The 22,581-nt window shown below is 51.0% G+C and overlaps 1 protein-coding gene across 1 annotated transcript in view; it reads right to left on the reverse strand.

Moving 5' to 3' along the window:
• Positions 1-20,759, reverse strand: part of SH3BP2 (SH3 domain binding protein 2) — a 35,038-nt gene extending 14,279 nt beyond the window's left edge. Inside the window, exon 1 of the mRNA XM_080909961.1 lies at positions 20,692-20,759. The gene's annotated coding sequence lies outside the window, so the exon portion shown is untranslated. The remainder of the gene's footprint in view (positions 1-20,691) is intronic.
• Between the last annotated feature and the right edge of the window lie 1,822 nt (positions 20,760-22,581).

The following is a 22,581-nucleotide window of genomic DNA, read 5'->3' on the forward strand; positions in this document are numbered from 1 at the left end:
AGTTAGCCACGACTGGCAGAAGGTCCTATATCCCCAGCCAGGGGCTAGTGACACAGCCTTCTCTCCACCTGACACCGACCATTGCTGCTGGTGGGTAGTTAGCTTAGGACTGCTGAAGGAAGCTGAAACAGATCCTGCTCTGATACGTCTGGAGCTGCTGCAAGGAAAGATGTAGCCAGCTCCTCCTAGCTCCATGCTTGGGTACGGTTGAGTGCAGAAGTAAAGCAGTTTCAACCTCATCTTGTTTCAACTCAGTGGCTAGCAGGAGGCCTAGCCACCACCCTACTGTGGGCAAAATGAAAACTCGTAGGTGGCCAATGAATGACCTTGTAGGAGAGGGTGTCAAGACAGCCATCGGATCCCATTACAGATGGTTGTGAGCCACCATGTGGTTGCTGGGATTTGAACTCAGGACCTCTGGAAGAGCAGTCAGTGCTCTTAACTGCTGAGCCATCTGTCTCTCTAGCCTGCAACATTCTCACTTCGGAGACAGAACTGGAATCAAACCCCCTTTCCAGATAAGCCCTGCCTGACACCAGGTGACCCTGCTCAGGAACCCAATGCCAATCCAGGCTGTGAGCAGAAAGAGGATGTGGCCCCTGAGGGTGACTACCAGGCTGTGATAGAGTTCCTGGAGAGTTTTAGCGCAGCTTACAGACTCCAGCTCCACCTGTGCGTGAGAAAGCTGAAGAGAAACTAAAGAACTCCTTCCGGGCTCCCTGTGACAGAATGTAGACTCTTTGTCACTCGCTGACTGGGCCACCCACCTCAGTACCACCCCAGCCCCAGGGACCTAATAGCACAATTCAATTCATCCATACTGGGGAACTAACAGTTCATGGGGCAGGGATACTCGGTGGGCTGAGCCCCTGTGGATGAGAGTTTTGAGGGAGACATAGGTGCAAACCCTACTCAGACCTCACCTTTCACTGAGTCCCTATCAGCAGAGGAGGCATGGAAGATCCAGTCCTCAGATAGCCTAGCAACAAGTCCCCTCTCTCAGTAGGAGGCTGGGGCGACAGGGTCAGGACTCACTTGCCAGGCCACTTCATGGATCCTTTTGTTTGTAGCTGCAGGCCTCTCCCTGGCCCCACGCTAGGGCTTTGGATATGTGCAAGTCTGTAGAAGATGTGCAATCATTGTTTTCATGTGCATAGGTGCAGCCTGTAAGTTTATGTATGTGTTTGCATACACACATGTAAGACGGGATTCCTGCCACACATTCTCCAAGTCGAGTCTCTCTGCTTCTGTGTACAGCTTCCTCCCAGCCCTTTTCTCATAATTGATCTTGATTCAGGTGACCCTGTCTCCAGAGGCTGCTAGAGGATACAAAGGCAGCCTGAACAAGTTCAGGGGAAAGGTCTGTGGCTTGTGCCTGTCCTGGGGCTCTATGAACCTACAGGGGTGAGTTGTCATCACCTACAAGGGTCCATACATCCTCGGTGGCTCTGCACACCTGGTTAACATCACAGGTGTTACACTCATGCAATGTATGTGTATGCACATTGATACATGAGCATATATACATGCATATATGAGTCTATACATGAATTCAGGGTATAGCCTGTGAAGCTTGGGGCTCTGGCAGCTCCTGACACCTGCAAATATGTCCCCACCTTTGTGAAGCACACTTATTTTTAACTGTGATCAAGCTGGACTGTTCTTTGTAAAGATGCAGGGCAAGGCAGAGGTGGGGGTCCCAACCCAAGGAAAAGGAAACCAGGTACCACCGGGGCACTTGTGCACACATGTTCTCACATACACACGTACACACGATCTCATACTTAACCCTCATATTACACATACGCATATACTCATTGTGATGATTTGAATAAGAATGGCCCCCAAATGCTCATATATTCGAACACTTGGTCCCCAGTTGTCAGAACTATTTGAGAAGAATTTAAGAGGCGTAGCTTTGTTCTAGGATGTGTGTCTGTCACTGGGTGTGGGCTTTGAAGTTTCAAAAGCCCCATGCCATCCCCAGTTGCCCTCTCTGCCATGTACTTGTAGCTCAGATGTGAGCTCTCAGCTACTGCTCCAGTGTCATGCCTGTCTACCTGTTACCATGCTTCTTGCATGACAGCCACAGATTCCAACCCTCTGCAACTGTGAGCTCCAAATTAAGCACTTTCTTTCTTGAGTTGCCTTGAGGGTTTTGTCCCAGCAATTGGAAAGTAACTAAGACATTTTTGTTCTCATGGGAACTGAGTCACACATGCATACACCATCTCACATGCATACATACATTTTCATGTGTTCGGACACATGTTCTTGAAGCTGTAGAGATGGTTCAGGAATTAAGGTGGGTGCTGCCCTTGTACTCACATCACTAGCACACAACTGCCTGTAACTCAAGATCCAGGGGCTCTGATATGGTTTTCTTCTAGACTGTGGGCAGCGTCACTCGTGTGCATGTATTATCCCATACATCACACATACTTACACATGTGTTTGCTCACACATGTATGCTAATAGACACATTCTTACCATACATAGATGCAAATCGCCTGGATATTCACACTCATTATCCACACAAAGACACACAGTCTACTAAGACCCTTTGTGAGTGGTCCCTAGAACCTGCCTGGCCTCATCAACATTGACAGGGTGCATGATCTCAGTGCTTTATACTTTACAGGCTAGGACACTAAGGCTCAGAAGGGCTCAGGACTCACACCAGGCACTCCCCACAGGCCAGACTCTGTGCTCTCCAGGAACCGATCCACATCACCATCACAACACCCTGACATGTCAACCAGGGTCATCCCCGATGAAGATATCCAGGGTCAAGGAAGCCAATAATGCATCTAAAACCCCATGTGCAGTATTTGTCCAGTAAGTCAGAGTGTTCTACCTCTCCTTACCCAGCCCACTGCCTCACTCCTGGGGCTGACCCAGCTCACACTGGCTCACAAGCTCTTCCCTCTTAGTTTCTCTTCCTTCCTTCCTCTTCCCATAATCTTTCTCTGTTAGAGAATCAAAACTAAAATTCTAGAAAGGCCTGATGACCAGCCATACCAGATAACTTGGAGGGGGGGAGTGGGCACAGGAGCTGCAGCGCTGTCAGACTCACAAGGACAGCCTCCTACCATCAGTTTTCTGAGGCCTTGGGATTATCCATTTTATGTCAGGACCTTGAACACAGATCCTCATACAGACAGCAGGACTTCTTAAATCCTCTCATGTATACATATATGAGCACACGCTCGCAAACACACACACACACACACACACACACACACACACACACACACACACGTAGACATAGAACCTAACACCAAGAACCACCCCAGACAGGGCTTACAGTAGGAAAGGTTCACATGCCTGGCCTTCTGCTCAAGCAAGCTATCTTCTACCTCCCCACAGCTGCTGTTAGGTGACATATAATGGAGTTTTAAGAGCGTTTTAATGGCCAGTTTCCTCTCTGGGCTCTGTTTGTACCATTCAGATTTAGGAGCTAAGTTGACAGAGGCCAATCTCTTTGGAGTTTATTGCCTTTTACAGTACTGACTCCAATCCCCGGTCCTGGTAAGGGTTATAGTCTTCCTTCTCCCTCCCAGCTAAGTCCTGTAGTGGCTAGGCCAGTGCCACCTCTGAAACCCTAAATTCAGCTGTTCGACTTACCTCATGGCACTGATCCAACACATGGTACAACTTCCTGTGACCTGCTGGGGACAGGTGTCCTTGAGTCCAGAAAAGCTCTTCAGCCCCGGGGCTGTGAGGAAGGATGCAACCTGCATCCCCCACACATGAGAACCTCAAGGCCCCTGACTGCCCCCAGCCTGCAGATCAGCTTAGTAGGTTTCACAGGCTGGGGGAAGCTGAGGCCAACAGGGTTTCCTCCTTGTTTGGGACTTCCTGTTACTGGGCAGTCCCAAGAAGAAGGCGTTTTCTGACTTCCCCACAGCAAGGTCCTAAAAGCCACCTGGGGCCTAGGGCAAGACTCCACCAGCCTGCTGGGTTTAGCCCCCCACCCCACCCCCCGAGTTTACTCAGTTCTGGGGCTAGCTGTGTGCCTACAGAGATAGCTTCCTCTAGAACCTCCTGGCCAGAGTCTCAAGGCCAACTCATGCCGTCAGACCATGAAGCCTCTCACAGACTAGGGTGTCTGGCCTGAGGAAGACAGATATCCCCCACAGGGAGCTCCTTCTCTTACTATCATGCTCTTCCCTACAAGATACAAACTCAGAGCTGTGCCTAGTACCTGTGACTTTCAAGATGGGCATTTCTGTGCCCTTTGACACCAAGAAACAGAACTAGGAAGGAGCTTGGGTCCAGACATCAGGCTCTTCATACAAGGACTTGTTGAGTCACCTCTCCACCTCAGCTCAGCTACCATCTAGCTTTCTGGAAAGCAGCCTCGCTGTCCATACCCTCATTGGACAAGCCCGCTGCTGCTGTTCCAGGATTCCGGCCCAGTGGCTTACTTAGAGTAAGCCCTGCCCAGGCATTTCTGCTCCCACAAGCCTAGCGTAGTCTTTACCTGCTCTATCCCGGAAACCACTAAGTGGGGAAGCAGGAGTTGCAACCCCAGCCACTGAGTACCTCTGCTTCTCCGTGCTGAGCCCCAATCCCAGGATATGAAAAGGTGGATGGAAATGGGGGTTTCTGAGACTGAGGTCCAACCTCATGGCAGGACTGAGTTCAAAGACCACAAGGTTCCCAAGAGTTGTAGAGTCTCTACTTTGCCCAAGAGGTTTTATGAGAGCACCCTCCTCCCCAACTCCATGGACTCACCTCTCTGACTGTGGCTCTGACTCCAACGGCCTTGAATACCAACCCCATGACTGGTTGTGCAAGTACCTAACCATTTACAGGCACAGGCCTGTGTGTCAACCGCTCAAAAAGGGCAGCTTGCTGCCTTCCCAACATCTGCAGCCAAGTCCCCAGGCTGTCAAGTTGGTCAGTGGGCTATCTCCTAGAGAGTACAAAGCTTCAGCTTTGCTGTCTGGGCCTCTTTAGGGTGGGCACAGATCCCCAGCTTCCCTAACCCACTAGACTCTACCCCCTGAGGCAATAGGATATGGGAATATAGGCCTCTTCTCACTTTCCTTCTCCTTACCTGCAGAGCTGAGCTAAAGGAGCAGGTGAGGGGCCCTGAAGTATGCAGCAATGAGAACAAACCAATGGGGCAGTTTCCAGGGGATCCAGGAGCCTTGGGCTCCGGAGGACATGTGAGGCCCAGGGAGGTTTTCTGGAAAAGAGCCCTAGGTCTGATTTCTAGAACAGAAACAGGCTGAAGGAGTCACACTAGGAAGGGCTCAGGGTGAGCAGCATGGGGGAGCTCCGAGGACTCCTCAAGCAATGAAAAGCCAGGGTCTGGGGAGAGGGACAGAGATTATTGAATCCCAACTGGAGACGAACCAGGAGCCAGCCAGATCTCTAAAAATATGTTACCCCTTACCAGACAAATGAAAGGCTAGATACAACCTAAGGCAGAGGAATGCACCACACCCACGCCTGGTTCTTGTTCTCACACTCCTAAATGCAACAGAAGTCGATATGAGCCACACCCACCCTGATCACCCCAACCAGGTCTCCAACCCCAGGCCCTGACATGTAAGTCTGTACGGGAGTCAGAGCCTCAGCAAAGGATTCTCTGCAAGAGGCAGACCAGTGTTGGACCCTCCCCTTAATCCCAGCCTCTAGGAGTCCTGAGCTGTGACCTCCACAGGCCTCAGTTTCTCCAAATGTCTTCTCATCTCCCCATGTAATAAACAACACTGCCAGTCATGCTCTTGAAAACAGAAGACATTCAAGACCCCTCCATGAGGGTCACTCTACCACCTTCACCTTCTGCTACAATGTGAGGTCACACCAGAATCCAAGCAGAAAGAAAGATGTATGTGGCTGGGGTGAGCCTTTCTTTTCCAGCATTGGGCTGCCTTGACTCCTATCTTCTTACCCTGGACTGGTGCCTTAAGTTTCCAAAGTTGGGGACCCCCACCCCAATGAAGCCAGACTCAAGACACTTACCAGAAAAGGTAAGAGATAGCCAGAAAGGCTAAGCAGGGGCCAGGGTTAACCAGAATTAAAACAACAAAGAACTTTGGTTCAGTCAGGGTCCTGGCATGCCTCAGCCTGCTCAGGAATGAGACAAGCACCTAGCACTATCTAAAGGGCACACAGTGCTGGCCCTGCCCTGGCACCTCAAGCCAGAAAAGAGGCTGGCCCTGCTGACATCAGTATTCCACTGAGATTTGGAGGATGGCACAGATATAACCCACAGCCAGGGATCAGTAATGTTACATTGGAACCCACTTCAAGCACACAGGACCCCTGTACTCACTCTGGCATTTGCTGACCACCTGTCTGTATAGCTCAGGCACTGAGTGTGCCAAGGGAAAGAAGAAGAATATTCCAGGCTTGGGATAGGTGCTAAGCCCTCGGAAGGGGGGTGTACCAACAGGGGAAACTTCAACCTCTCACAATAAGATGTTTTATATCAGCCACTCCTACAGGATTTACGTCCATTTCCCTGCCAATCTACAGCCCACCCATTTGACCCTCCCTGACCTGAAGCCCTCTCCTCTTCCTGAGTTCCATTCTGCCACTAAACAATGTGGGAGTGCTTCAAGGATTCCCAGGAAACCTGTCCTGGGTAATGGAGTGGGTGGTCTAGAGGGCAAGGTGCTCCTCTGAGTCATATGGTAGAGTGGTCTAAGTCACAGCTCCCCAAAGATATATGCATATCCTAATCCCTGTAACCTGTAACCTGTAAACATAACTTAGGTTGGAAGAGGGTCTTACATGTAATTTAAGGTTCCCATCTTGAATTGGTCAATGACAAACCTCCCTTCAGATGACCTGGAGCTGGGCATGGTAGCTCATGCCTTCTGTCCTAGTATTTGGGAGGCAGAGACAGGTGGGTCTCTGTGAGTTTGAGGCCAGCCACATTACACAGTGAGACCTGCCTTTTAAAAAAGAATGACGCAGGAGACCATATAAAGACAAGAGTCTGCAGTGAGGTCTTCCAACATCAGGAGTTGCAGCAAACCAGAAAGGCTCCCTTTACCAGTCTTGAGACAAGGCCCCTGGCACACAGGGCTGCCTTGTCTGGCTCTGGTGGGAAAGGATGTGCCTAACCAACCCTGCAGAGACTTGATGTGCCAGGGTTGGGAGATAACCAGGGACACCCCACCCTCTCAGAGAAGCGTAGGGGAGATGGAAGGAGGGCCTCTGTGAGAGGGGAACTGGGAGTGGAGAAACCATTTGAAATGTAAGGAGAGAGAGAGAGAGGGAGGGAGGGAGCGAGGGAGGGAGGGAGGGAACAGGAGAGAAGGGTGGAAGAAAGGAAGAAAAACCTGCCTCTGCTTCATCTTGGGACCTGTGAGTACCGGAACCGTGAGGGAGTGCCCTTCTGTTGTTTTCAGCTCTCTAGGATACAGGACTCCATTAGTGTTGGCCCAGGAAGTGGGTCCTGAATGGAGCCTCACCAAGTTTTTGATGGGATTCCCAAGCTGCCTTTTATTTTAATCTGACCTGCTCCTTGATATGCCTTATCAAGGAGAAACTAGCTCTGCAATACTGCATCTCAAAGGTGACCCTAAGCTGGCTTCCCTGGATGCCACACCCCTGTGGAAGCCTCTCCCAGCTCTTGCACATGGGGCACCATACCTGGTTCAAACCCACCAAACCTCTTCTTCGTTGGCTCGATCAAGCTGTTTCAACAACACGAAAAGGCTAAACCATCTCCTGGGCTGAGAAGATGTGGCAAGACCACTGTTTCCTGCTCCAGGGCCTGGCCATTCCCAACACCTACATTCTGAAAGTTAAAGCCACTTCCTTTGAGGCTAGAACTACCTAGAACCTTGCCCTTTCTCTGGAATCACATTAGCAGCTCAACCCTCCCCACCGATGTCGACAAATTTGACATCAGCACTCTTTGTTAGTCTCCATTCCACTAGATCCCTAGGGGCCAAAGAGATGGATGATGAAGAGCTAGAAGGTGGGCTTGGGCCATACACAGGCTTTGTCTCTAGTGTGGCTATAACCAGGACATCCCTGATTCCAGAATGGGAGACTCAAAACTAAACTGATGAACTCAAGGGTCTTTCATAGAATTGATGTCCATGTTGGCTATCACCAAGGCTAACTGATACTCTAGGATATTGTCTGGGTGATACCAGTTGCAAGACTGAGCCAGGGGGCTAGGTTGTTACCACAAAGCACAGCACCAAGGAAACTCATGATGTCTGTATGTCCTGAGATGTCTGACTAGAGCCTTTCTTTTCCAGGTCCAGTATCATCATTGTTCCTAATAAGTGTGCCTGAGCTGGGTGGTGCCATGTCTCCTCTGCTGAGGGCAAGCTGTGGGTGATGAGGTCCGGGACCCCTGGAGAGATCCTCACACTTGGTGCAGAGTCCGCACTAGCCAGGAGGGGGCAGCACACTGACTTCAAGGAGGATGCCTGGGGAAGGGCTCCTTGATGAAGACAAGCAGTCCCAATGTGGTGTGGGGTGGGTGGGGCTGGGGAGAATGAGGCGGGCAAAATATGCATGCTGGCATGGTGTTATGGCTGATTTGGGCTGCTCCCCTGCCCCAAACCACAGGCCAGCAGAGGCGGTTCAGGATTCACACTTCAGTTCATCACAAACACTGACAAATTTCCACCTTTTGATTGCTTGAGAAAAAAAAAATCTTTCTAGAGTGCTGACGTATCAGGCCAGGTCCACCCCCGAGTTCCTGGCACCTCACCCACAACTGCAGCCCGCATCTTTCATGGTCCTGCCCAGCTTGACTCAGAGGAGTTCACTACTCCCCCACCCACCCACCCACCCAATGCAGGGAGCCTAAGCATTCCAATGACCCAGGCCTTACCCTAAACACTCGGAACTGCCCCCTAAGAAGAGCGCTCCATTCTGAGTTCCTTACGTAAGAGCATCTCTCCCCGTGAATGACCTCTGTGAACAGACTGGTTCAGTGGTTAGACAACAGATTCACTGGGTTCAGCCCTGGCTTCCCCATCCCCAGACTTGTAACTCATGCTTGGCCTCAGTTTCTTCATCTGAGGAATAGCTCCCACAGCTCCATCTAGTGAGCTTACTCCAGGATACTAGGCTTCCACTGGCAAAACCTTTCTCAGTCCTGAAAAATCAAGGAAGTGTCAGAGGATGTTTTGGGAATTCTCTGGCTTGACATCGGGCAACACTTCCCCTGTTACACTCCCACAGGTCTGGTAAGATGCTCCATCGTTCCCATAACCTTTGGCTGAACTGAATTCATAGTGTTAGAATTTGATCCAAACACACCAGAATGCAATCTAGCTCCGAATAGCGGAATTACTTCGAACCTCCCTGCTTCCCAAGGCCACTGTCCCTTCTGAAGGCCACTTTCCAGCCCCTCTCAGAGTCTGGCTCCCGTTGTATTTCTCCCTTCGATGCTGTTCCCTATATCCTCCCCCAAGCATCAGCTCTTGGGTACAGAGACCTCTCTAAGTCCACCCCTGCATGTCCTGGTATGTGCCTGCAGTGTCCAGTATGATGTAGGCAACAGATTCTTCTTATAGGCTTTGTCTATGTCCCAATAGCTGGTGTCCTAATACCCCATGGCACTCAGTTAATGGTATTGTCTTGACAAATGAAACCATCTAGACCAGTAGTTCTCAACTGTGAGCCACAACCCCCTTGGGGGATCGAATGACACTTTTACAGTGGTCACCTGTCTGATATTCTGCATACAAGATAATTACATTATGATTCATAACAATGGCAGAATTATAGTTATGAAGTAGCGATGAAAATAATTTTATCAATGGGGGTCACCCCAACACGAGGAACTGTATTAAAGGGTTACAGCATTAGGAAGGTTAGAAGCACTGCTCTAGACACATGCACCCACCTTCTTCATCCTAGGAGGGGAAAGGGGGTTCTTTTTACATGAAGGATGCCCTTGAAGCTATACAGTCTGGAGCAAGCACGGAGCCTTCCCAGAGTGAGCTTTTCCTCACAGTATCTGTGTTGATAAAGCAAGAGCAACAAGCAGCTGGGCCGCATACACGTACACCGTGGCCCCGAGCTTCTCCTGATCCTCTGAAGTCCACAGGAATATATAGTCAGGGGCAAAATCCACTAATAGCTATAGAGCAGTGTCTCCTCTGAGGTCAGAGTTGAGCTCTGGTTGTATGAAGAACGCAGCCAAGGTCAGGGCCTTCCCAGGGCCAGGCTGCTCTACCTCTCCAACATCCAGCAGCTGAGAAAATAGAGCTCCCATCCACTAGCCCCTCTATGGCTGCATCATGGGTATATGATGAAGCTAAGACACACAGAGTCAGGAATCCAGAGAAGATCCTGCCTCCAATTGGACCATGGAGACTCAGGAACCTTCCTGTGTGCCAAGCTACTTGGTAGCTTATAGTCACCTGTGCCAACGTTAATATTCTGCCTTTTCCATGGAGTCACTGAGGTAAATAACTTCACAGTCCCAGGGTCCTAGAAAGCATTTCTTGGTTCAGAGCTGCCTCGGGGCCCATCCCTGGGAAAACACTTGTATCCCCCAAAGGCAGAAGTCCACCCTTCATGAGGACAGCAGTGCTGGGTCCCAGTCTCTGTAGTCAAGACAGGGCTCTGGGTCAGAGGAACTCTGGGGCCAGGAAACTCTGGCAAAGAAGCTGAACCCCAGGCTTCAGTTTGCTCCTCAAAAACTGGGAAGTCCAAGGAGCTAAGGACAGAGGGATGGGCACTTGCGTCACCACAGTCTGCAGTGAAGCAGACAAGTGACACTGAAGAGTCGAAGGCCCCATCTCTCATACGGTGCTCTGGCGCCCAAGGACTAGAGGCAAAGGGAGCCAGTCAGAGCATTGCTCTCTATGGGCGAGTCCCACAACTTGAACCCCAAGATCCAAGCTGGTGTCCTCCTCTCTCTGGGGCTGCCTATTAATAATCTGTGGAAGTGGCCACCTCTGACTCACATCCTTGTGACATCCATTCCACCAGACATAGTGACACATCAGTCAACATTGGGAAGCAATGTTTCATGTGAGCTAGCGAGGCCGGACGATGGCACTGACAGTTCCTCAGATAGATGGTAGCTTATGCAAAGGCCAGGACAGGAGAAGGTGTGCATACTTGTAGACATGCCAGACAGAAGTGTTATGCGTCACAGTGCTCGGCTGAAGCAGACAGGGCCTAAGCACCTAGGCTCATGCTCCAGTCCCAACTTTGTCCCCTTACACTGAGGCAGGCCACTTCTCTTCCCGAGAATGGTACTCTAAGGACCAAACCAAATGACTCACAAAGACTTTGTCACAGGCACTAGGCAGAGTATTGGTGCCAGGGTCCTTGGGTTGAGGGCACCCTGCTGAGCTTAGATTCCCAGCACAAGGGCACTGAGACACTGAGGGAACACACTGGGCATATTGTACGTAGTCGTGAAGTTAATGCTGGTGGGGGAGGGCAGAGATAAAGAGAGGAAGGCAATCAGAGATCCACCCCCGTTGCTCCGTTCCAGAGCTGTGGGCAGAGGTCAGGGGTAAGACTTGGCACACTGGGTAAGTACCTGAAGTGTCCTAGAGCTAGCCCAGAGCCACTGTACCAGACCTTCCACTGTGGCTGTCTGCTGGGGTCACTCAGGGTACTCTAGAGACAGCCCCGATCCCTGAGGTTGTTAGTGCCCTTGGCTGCTCCATCCTCTATGACTCAACACTTGGGGATTTTTCACATCACGTTGGCTTCTTTGAGGCTCACAAAAACAAGCTTCCTGGATCTGCTCAGCCTGGGCACCTTCCAGCACTTGACCAGTGAGCTCCAGGGTCCAGAGTCACCAAGCCTGGTCTTCATTCTTAGCCCCTCTATACCCCATGGTTTCCTGTGAATATTCTGACCCCTGTTCACCCTGCCACAGGTAGGGCCCAGTCAGGCTGAGTCAGCTGACCTGCCCCCTCTGCCCATCCTCCATGGCTCTCTCCCCTTTCCCATCCCCAAATATTACTATTTTTAAGCTGGTCCAAATTGTTGTCTAATTTTTATTCTTTGGGTTTATTTTATCCCTTAGTCTTTTGGATTTTGTCACTTTTTATTCCTTAAGTTTTTGTCATTTGTTCCCTATAGTAGTGTGATTACACACACGTGTGCACACACACTGGACGAGTGTTCCACCACTCAGGATTGCCTCCAAACCCCTCTTTTTGTGGTGCAAGGTCTTGCTATGTTACCCAGATGGTCCTGAACTTGAGACAACAGTCTACACCTCTGCAGCATACTTAATGAATTTTTAGGTCTCGTTTTAGGCAACATCTTTCCCTTTCATTGGGTTCCTCTGGGGGCCAACCACAGGCCATCAAAGGTAGCACAGGTGATGGCCTGGGCCTTCTGCTGGGACCTCAGTAGGCAAGGGGCTGTGGAGAGCTGCTATAGCCAGGTCTAGGTCTCAGACTGTGAGGGAGAGAAAAAGACAGACCAAGGGGAAGGAACTAGGGGACACACAGGAAGAACTGTGGAGAGGGACCAAAAGCAGGAAGGAGGTGCAGGCCAAACCCTGGCTTACGGAACTGAGAACTGGTTGTTCCTCCTCAGCTGGGAACCCAGGGCCTCAAAGGCCTGGTGGTGGACGCCATGACTCACGGCCTATTGCTGGCTCCCGTCCTTGCCCTTCCTTCAGCCTGGTCCCACAGGGTGCCCAGCTGATCTGAACATTCCCAGGCACCCTCACACTACCCCATTGTTTGGAAGACCAGTGAGGATGAAGGTCTGGCCATGGGCCCCTGTGGACGGGAAAGAGGCCCAGGCCTGGTTTTCTTTCAGAAGTTTGACAGCCAGAAGAGGTCAGTCAGGGGAAAGGGTAGTAGAATCTTCTCTCTACCCATCCAATGCCCCAACCCTATTTCTTTTCCAAGGCCAGGCCTCCTATACCTCATCACTTAAGACAGCCTGCCTCAGCTACACAGCACAGTTTTTAAAGGTGACTGGACTCAGCCTCAGGGTTCAAGGTCTTCATCCAGTACTATGACATCCTAGGTCCCCCTCATACTGTTCCTTGACTACCTTGTGCCATTAGAACACACAAACTTACTCCTGATCTTCCTGGCCAGGTGCCCAGGCCATGGGACATACCCTTAAGGCCCTCAGGGAGGCTTCTGAGATGGCACACCTCTGGTGACAGTACATGTCCATTGTTCCCCGAGTCTGGTTCTCCAAATCCAGCTTTCCTTCAGAGGCCTTGACCACCACAGCTTCAGATCTATGTTGACCCCAAATCCCTGCTTTCCTATCTATACAGACTCCCTCTTCCCATGCCTATAGTGGTGGTGCCTGTCCTTAGTACCTACCCCTTGGAGACTCCCACAGGTAATGTGGCTTCTGGTAGTCAGCCGAGCCCTGGTCTATGCTTCTGTGAGTCAGCCTCTCTTTCTGGCTACAGACTGTCCGCAGGGGCTGTAGCACAGCTCAGTCAGGATAACAAGGCTAGCTCCTCCCTCTGCAGATTCAGCTGTCAGCAGTAGCAAAGAGAACCCCAGCAGAGAGGGGGCTGGGCCAAACTAGACCCAGTTCTTACCAGCTTTGCTCCCTATCTGTGGGTCCTTTTGTAGAGCTTTGCCCCTCCCTAGTTGCTAGACATCCTCATTCCAACCTCCATAGGCCTCCATAGGGCCTGTCTTTTTGTACCTACTCCTCACAGATTTCCTCAAGGGATACCGCTGCAGGGTGGAGGTACCGAGATGGTCTCCAGACCCCGAAGTGAGCTTTTATTTTTACTTCTTCAATCTCCCAAGACAGGGTCTTACCATATAGCCTCATCTAACCCACAATTTGCTGTGGAAACCAGATTGGTCTCAGGCTTTCCGCCATCTACCTGCTTTTCCCTTCCAAGGGCTAGGGCTACAGGTAGGTGCCATCATGCCCACCCCAGGCTGATCCTCAAAACCAGAACCCAGAGACAGCAAGGCACTTACCTACCACACAAGCAGGAGGACGTGAGTTCAGATCCCCAGTCACCCACATAAACCCGGTAAGGCAGGGTTCATCTCCATAATTACAGTACTGGAGGGTGGACAGAGACAGGAGGGTTAGTGAGCCCTGTTAACCAGACACTTTACCCAAACCGGCAAGTTCCAGGTTCAGTGAGAGACCCTACCTCAAAAGTACGGTGAAAAACAGTTGAGGAAGATACCCAACATCAACCTCAGTCTTCTACATGTGTGCATACGTATGTATACATGAAACAGATGTTCTGTTTGGTTGTTTGGTTTTTCTTTGAAACCGGGTTTTTCAGAGAAGCCCTGGTGGTTCTGAAACTCACTCAGTAGACTAGGCTAACCTCAAACTCATAGATCTGCTTGCCTCTGCCTCCTAAGTGGCATTAAAGTAATGCACCACCACTCACTGCCTAACATATGTGCACCTCAATTTCCCCCTTATAAAACATACACACATTTACTACACACAACACACACACACACAAATCACAAAACACAATCTCAGTGCTCACATTGGCCAAGAGCATTCCTTTCTCCCTGCCTCTGATCAACAATTGGAATCCCCAGTCTGCATGGAACCGTGTATACCATTCTTGGATATCTTGGGTAGGCTGAGGCCTGTGGATCTCTTCTTCCTGTGTCTCTGGACCCCAGCCCCAAAACAGCTGCTCCCTAGATGCCCAGCGGGAAGAACCCTGATTGTGGAAGGGGTGTCTGAGGCAGAGCCCAGAGGTGGGGCAGGGGAATGTCCTTTCTCAACCCTCTTCCTTCCTAGGCAACTTCCTGTCTCCGGAGTGGGCACAGTCACCATCAACCACAGTGCTTCACCCTCCTGGTCACATTTTTGAGAAAATGGGAGGGTTGATTTCAGAGATCAAACTTTCTTGAAACTGAGCAGTGAGCTAGGGAACTCAGTGCTGACCTCTGTTCCTACTTTATGTCCAGTGGACCCAACAGCAGATTCTGTAGCTGGCAAAACCAGGGCCAGACCCCACCTTCCTAAGCAACTATAGCCTTAGGTTTGTCTGAAAGGGATGGAGCTCAGTTCTAGAGAAGTCTGGAAGGCAGGTTTTTCTAAAGGGATCCTGCCCTGTGGTTCCATCCTGGAGCAGACGTCCCAGCCCTGGCATGAAATGGGGTTCCCTGGCACAGCACACCTACCCTGATGGTAGAATTGGACGCACAAGTGATAGGAAGTTTGGGCAGAAATTCACAGGGAAGGGAGGCCAGCCCAAGGCACAACACAAAGATCTGAGACAAGTAGGTGCAGGTCAGAGATAGTGGCAGCTCCAGCTCCAGGCTGAGGCCTAACTCTTAGTGCCATTAGCTCTGGTCAGTGGGGAACTCCAACTATGGAGGTCCTCAGACCCTGCATAGACCCAATTTCCACTGAGTTACCTATATATCCCAATGCTAGCAGTGGGCTGGCTTTCTTCTCACCATCACATAGCCCATGAGGCTAGACCTTCTATGTGTGCCCTATACAAAGAGAGTAGAACGTGTCTGACTCACACAGAATGGTCTATAGGAGTCATCTGCACCAACCCAGCCCCAGGAGGCCTTGTATGTGTGTGTGTGTGTGTGTGTGTGTGTGTGTGTGTGTGTGTGTGTGTGTTCCTACAGGTTTCTGACAACAGAACACAATGGCATCAGGGGACTTGATCCATGCAGCTGGCCACTGATCTCCCTGCCAGGATCAGGCCTTCATACCATTTGCCTAGTTGTCAGGGGAAAAAGTCAATCCCAACCATTTAACTCTCCCAGAAAGGGGCTCACCTTTCTGGATTCAAACAGGAGGAGAAGCATCATCCATGTTCAGTGCTGTTTCCGCTGTGCCTCCCCCTGCTCAGTGTCCCAAGGGCACATTCCTCACATCTGCCAACTCAGGACTCCAGGCTAGCTTTTCCAGATGCCAACCCACCCCACTCCCCTAATGCTTATAAATCTCACCTTCTGATGTGACCTCTCACAGGTGTCAGCTTTCGGGACTCAACACCTAAGAACCTTCTGGCAGGCAGCTTAGGGGAGACCAGGTTGACCCCCAATGTTGGCCTCAATGTGTATCTTTTTCTTTTCCTTTCCTTTCTTCTTCTTTTTTAAACAAAAGAACATGAACACAGTTCCCCACAACCTTAAATTATGCAGTCAACTCTCCCCCATTTGAGGAAGTTGCAGGTGTCAGCACATCCGAAGGATAAACCTTGCCCTGGGAAAGCTACCTTTGTAACCATGCTGTTTCCTTGCCAGGTAAGTTGATGCTTGTCTTTCAACAGGAGCAGTCACAGAGAAAAGCACTATTTCACTTTACGGCAGGGTCACATGTGGCAACCATTTTTTCCTACCAGAAAAGAGTTCCCTGTCTCCCTACCCATCCTGCTCGCTGAAGTCAATGAGAACAGGCTCAGGAGAGGCTGGGTCCCTGTTGCTGGGTGGCAGATGGGAGGGGCTGTGACAGAAACCTAGAGAGCTTCATGAGAGGCCCCAGTACAGCAACGCACTATTGTCTGAATGGAAACTGTTCCAGACAGCAGTTCCAGGATGACGGCCGTGTCTGCCTCCGGTGCTCAGTGGAAGGAAAGTGGTAAACCAACGTCAAAGCCTGGCAGAGTCTCCACTACCACTGCTGGTGGTGCCCAACACACCCAGCCTGCAGGAACTTCTCTACTCTGGGAGACTGGAGGAGGGTAGGGTACAGGCAGCCAAGGAGGGCCCCCCAATCCCCCATCACTAAGCAGGATCATTATGTCTTTAACAAAATTCCTTCTCAGAGAGTGACGTGGGATGGGCCAGACACTGAGTTACAGCATCAGCCAGCAATCCTTGTCCTCAATCCTGTAGGCCTGAACACTCCTATGGTCCAGGCTCGGCTTTGGGCCCGGTACACACAGCATAGGGCACGTGTGGAATGGGTACTGGTCCGGATAAGCAGCCTACTGAAATGGAGTCTGCCAATGTTGTAGATGCAGGGAATAAGGTGGAGAGAAAATCCTCAGCTCCCCATCCAGCTCTCAAGTAAACTGTGAGTGCTGTCCTAGGTTTCAAAGCTATGAAGTAAAGCTAAAACCCACCCCAGCATTCTAGGCCCCCAGACCAGCCCTGGCCTCTTCTCATCCTAGTTAATAGGCAGCTGTAAGTGCGTGGCCATCTCCTTACCTGCCTTAGCAAGGTGGCCAGGGCCATAGGGGAAGCCCAGAGTTTGGGGACTGCTGTTCTTCTACCACAGAATAGATTATAATACCCTGAGGTCCAGGCCATAGAAACCCCAAAATTAGACATGTTGTCTGTTCAGGGACAAGAGCAGGCATCCCCAGCTCAGGCCTGAGGATACTGCATTGAGAGGCATCTCAAGTGAGTGCTTCTCCCTACAGGTACTTGAAGTCTGAGGGAGTTGTCATCTAAATGTCATTTACATTCATTAGCTAAGCCTGATCTGATCCCATTTCTTCAGGGAAGGTGCTGAAGCCCAAACCCTCAAGTTGGACAAGGCCGGACTGTGGCTTTGTCTTGGTTCTGTGTCTTTTCTGGTCAGCCTTTGCTCTCAGAACCCCAGGAAACCAGCCTGAGCTGGCTTAGCCCTGGGCCATGAGAGAGCTCAGCTCTGGTCATGGCATGCATATGACCAGCCTGGCAAATGTCAGGCCAAGGACCACACCTTCTTCTGCAGGTTCAAACAGACACCATGCACCCTACTAAGCGGCCTAAAGCAAGGGTGTTTGGCTGCAGGCCATGCTACCATGGCTGGTGAGTGTGCAGTAACATGATTCAAAGGGAAGCAGACAGCAATTCTCAGAACCAGAATTTGGCTGGAGGGCATAAGAGTGTATACCACAAGGGTGCCTGGTTGCTTGTGAGGCCTACTGACCTCCCTGGGCTAGTGCCCCAAGTGATCAAGTCATTGCTGTTCCTAGAAGCTAGCTAGTCACTCAAGTATATCTGGAACCTCTATGGCCAGCTCACATGGACCAAGGAGTTGTCCCTAAATCCTGGGGACAGTGATTACTGCACAGAGCAACAGGGAGTCCAATCATTTGGTGCTAGAACCTCAGAAGCCAGCACTAGGGAAGAAGAAAAAGAGAGAGAACAGCATCTGGATACCTGTGATGCCCCCATCCTAAAACCCAGCTGGCTTTCTGTTTTATTCCTACTGTCCCTGGAGTTCATGGGTGGGGTTGGGGTACTGACACTAAACCCCAGTCCAGCCAAGCCATGTGGTCTTGCACTTTGCTTTACAGAACAGAAAAATGAGAGTCAAGAAGTATAATTTGGGGCGGGAGAGATGGCTGCTCTTCGAGAGGATTGGGGTTCAATTCCTGGCACCCATATGAGAGCTCACAACTGTCTGTAACCCCAGTTCCAGGAGAGTTGACACCCTCACAGAGTCACAGAGGCAAATCACCAGTGTGCATAAAATGAACAAATCATTTAAAAAAGAAGAAGTATAATTTGCCTGGGAGGCCCAGGACCCTGAATCATGGCAGGAGGCAGCAGCATTTCGCTGGGCTGAGGGGGCAGTGAGGGAGGTGGAATCGGGCATGGGAGATTCCTATGCACCCCACATACGGGACCATCGCCAGCCCTTGAATGCCCAAACAGCACTGCTGGAGTACTCCAGAGGTACACTGGGGTACTCTGCTCTCTCCTAGAAGGACTCTGAGGTGTGAAGAGCCCCCTTTCTTACTCTCTGGTCTCCCCCATACTTTTACTATGTCTGGCATCCAAAGGGCATTTTAATCAATGATTTGCCATCCTCCCTAGTCTGTCTATCCATCCCTTCCTAACAGTTTCACGCCCAGCTCAGAAAGTCCCTTTCCTATAATTCTTGCTTTCCCCAGGCTCCAGGTTCCCCATCTCTTCTGCCCAGGATGCCCACTTCCTCTGTCAAACAGGGTTATAAAAGAGCCATACACGTCTGTGCCCAGGGAATCTGGTTTATGAACCAGCCAGATGATGGCAGGGTGAGGTCTGTCAGAATTCCTGACCCTTGGTCCCCACAACGGAGCTTTGAGGACAGAACACACACTGGTCAGTCTTTGTGGATTCAGGTGTTTACCCACAGGACCAATGCAGGCAGGAACCTGGGAGCCTGCCCTATGCCCCAGGCCTTTCCAGGCCTGGCCTTGCCCCATCTCAACCACAAGACAAAATGGTCTGTTGTCCCTGTCTGACCAGAATACACCCAGAGGAAGCACTCCCAGCATCTGAGTATCAGCTACTCACCACTAGCAGACTGTGGGCACTCGTAACCACCCTTGGGTTATGAGGATGAGTGTTTGCTCATCCTCATGTCAGAGATATAATGGAGGCTCAGCAGGAGAAAATGCCTGGTGAATATCATGTAGTTGGATTTGAACCCAAGCCCCCAGCCTGGGTTTATGCCCTTCCATCTGCCCTTCCAGGACTAAAGCAGGTCATTTTGACTCTCTGGGCCTCTTGGATTTCTGTAGGCCTACATACGGGGGCAGAAAGATACTGGGGGCTGACTCAGCACCCCGCTTCCTCTGAGAAGGAAGTGAAAAGGAAGGGCCAAGGGTAGTCCTGGAGTGTACCCTCCTTCCTTCTGTCTCTCCTAGCCCAGCCTCCTGAGTGGGCTTCTGTATAACCCTGTGGGAGGGCTCCCCTGAAAGGCTAGGCTCCCTTTCTATACCTCTCTTGCCAGATGAATTTGCCCATCTGTTTTTGTCTTTTTTTTTTTTTTGGTCCCTTTAGTTTGTCCTCTCTGCAGGGTATGTCTCCACCCAGAACCCAGAGCCAGGTTCCAGAGAGGCAGAGGAGGCATGGGAAAGGAGGTGGACAGACCTGTGGTTCACATCTCCTTGGAGCCCTCCCAGACCCCAGGAGTGGAGAGCTAAGTCTGGGGCCCTAGTCTGGGGCTTCCCTGCCAGGGAAAGAACACAATGGTCCAGAGGGTTGAAGCCAGTGAGCACAACACTCACCTAAGTCACACACCGTTGACCTGAGTTCTTGCTCCCAGCCAGCACCTAACTCCTGAACCTGTTCCGCTGTGAAACAATTCTGTGCATTTCACTGTTGATATTTCCAGAGCCCCTTCAGGTGGGATTTAGCATCCTTAATAGTCCCACACTGTGCCCAGCAGGGGTGGCTTCTCAGGACCTCTTATTGGAGTAACCTGACTAGGAGGCACAGAACTACCAGTGTCAAGGAATGAGCAAACAGAAAGACAGAGAGGACAGGAGTTGCGCAGGGTCATGGGTGGTGGCAGAGGGAGCTGGCTCCAACAGGGCTCTCAATCTATTAACAGCCACGGCCCAAAGCCACAGAAAGGTGGAGGTGGAAAGCCACATGTCCGCTAACCTACAACTGTCTGAACACTATCTTGTCAGAGACTCACTCCTCCTCAAAAATCTCCAAATTCCCCACACCCACTCAGTCATTCACTCAGTCGTCAGTGTGAATCAGCATTAACAGGTAGCTTTTCTCTTAAAACTTCATGGAGCCTCTGAAGGAAGAAAAGTTTGGAGGGAATGGAAGCAAGTTTACCTCCCAAGTCTTTGGAAACCCCGCTAGATGAGCTCTGTAACCTGAGCCTAGTCACGGGTGCCAGAGGAGCCCGGGGGACGGGAGGGACCTAGGACGCACCCGAAATACAGCTCTAGCTCCTAGACTGGACGCCCAACCCTGAGCCTAGACAGCCGCCCTGATAACCCCACTCCCACCTCACAGCGGGACACAGGTTCAAGGGACCCAGACAGGTCTCTGAGACACGACTGTGCGGCGCACGTTCACGACCGGTCCCGAAACCCATGCAGTGCCTTACCTGCTGGTTCCCAGCCCACGGACCCTGCGTCCGGGAGGCAGATCCCTGCTCTGCTGCTCCGCTGTGCTGCGGGCTGGGCCCACAGCCAGGCACTCGGGCGCAGGACCCGCCTCCAGTCTGGCCCCGCCCCCCAGGTTCAGGCCCCGCCCTCGCACTGCCCGTCCGCCCCACCCCTGGCTTGGCTTCTTTACCGTGCCCTCTACTGCTCTAGCTGCTTAACGCCTCTTTTCTAGTTGGTCAGAGATTGGTTGGTGGGCTAAGGTGTAGGGTTTGTAATCAGCAAGCGGTCGGTACTCACTAAGTGTAGGCAGTGTCTGAGTGAGCAGAGCCTTCCTCTCTTCTCTCTCTCTCTCTCTCTCTCTCTCTCTCTCTCTCTCTCTCTCTCTCTCTCACACACACACACACACACACACACACACACACCTTTGATCCGGTGGCTTCCATGGAGAAAATGTCAAATGTCTGTTTTCTCTCTGGGGTATCCGCATGTGTCTGGCTGCGCTGGGTGGGGCTGACTCAAATCTAGGCACCAGGTAAGGGCATTCGGTCGGTCCCCAAGTTCATTAACTCCTCACAGTCAAGAAGGGTTTACTGGGAACCTCTGGAGTCTAACTAGAGAGTTTTCGACTACATCTAAAGGAAATATTGCCTATTGGACAAGGGCTGGAAATTCATGGCTAGCGATGGGTTGCTATGCTGAAGCCAAGGACACAAGGCTTCCTGTGCTAAACCCATCTGTAGGCCTGGGGGACCACATGCAAGGAACAGGGACCTGGGGAGGGGAGACTTCCTAGGAGGAGATGGCTTCCTAAGAGAGCCTTGGAGTGCAGCCGGGCTGGCAGAAGTTTACAGGTTTACAGGAGTAGAGTTTTCAGAGAGGGAATTATCCCCATAGGGACTTTCAGGTTCTAGGGCTAGGAAACTCTGGGCTAAGGAGGGCAGATTCTGGAGGGAGCTACCCACGTGAGAAGGGCCTAACCGCTACAGAGATTGGAACTACCATGGATGCTCCAGACCAGGCTAAGGTTGGAGGGGCTGAGTACATGTGTGGGTCACGTCTCTGTCCATGTCTGTTCCAGGGCTGCTCAGGTCCAAAGGACCCATGCTCAGCATCTCAATGTAATTCTTTGATGTGAGGTATCCTTTCAGGCAGAGAGGTTAACTGGGTATAGGCCAGGAAAAGACCAGAAAGCCTAGGGCTTGGGAAAGGAGGACAGTAAAAGACATGGGAGAAGCTTCAACCAACAGGGCACTGGGTTCTCCATGGGTGAAGGCAGTAAAGAGAGGAGCAGAGAGCATACCCAGAATCCTAGCTCTTCAGCCCGCAGGGTTAACACACACTCACTCTTCCTGTCTCTGGCCCTAGGGCACCACCACTTATCCACAGTTTAGCTTTCAGGGATCCCAGAGACTGCAGAGTGGGGTGGGGGGACAGTCCCTGCAGGGGTTCTTTTTAAGGCATCTGTGGGGGGGAGAGCGTCAGAGGGGGATAAGACTTTGTCTTACGAGATATTTAGGGTTGCTGTATAAGAAAAAGTTTACTATCTAAGTCTAAGTTACTGTGCTACTGTAGCTGACCTGCCTTCTGTGACCCTCTGAGGCCAGAAACTGAGTCTCTGGCTCTTAGCACCTCTTCCTAAAACAGCAAAGGATTAGTTAAATAGCCTTTGTACTATCTCAGCAGGAACTGCTGGGCTCTAACTTTCAGCCTGCTAGTCAGAAGTTGCAGGAAGAAAAAGGGACACTTAGAAAAGTGTTTATAATGCTTATTACTAAGTTGTAAAAAGTTTCCTATGAAAGCCATCTAAGGAAAAGGGAGAAAGATCCTGGGGGTTAGGGAGTGAGGAAAAAATTCTTTTAAGGGGAAAAAATTCTTCTGTCTTCTCTTTG

Source organism: Micromys minutus (genome assembly GCF_963924665.1).
Source record: "Micromys minutus genome assembly, chromosome: 1".
Classification (NCBI taxonomy): Eukaryota; Metazoa; Chordata; class Mammalia; order Rodentia; family Muridae; genus Micromys; species Micromys minutus.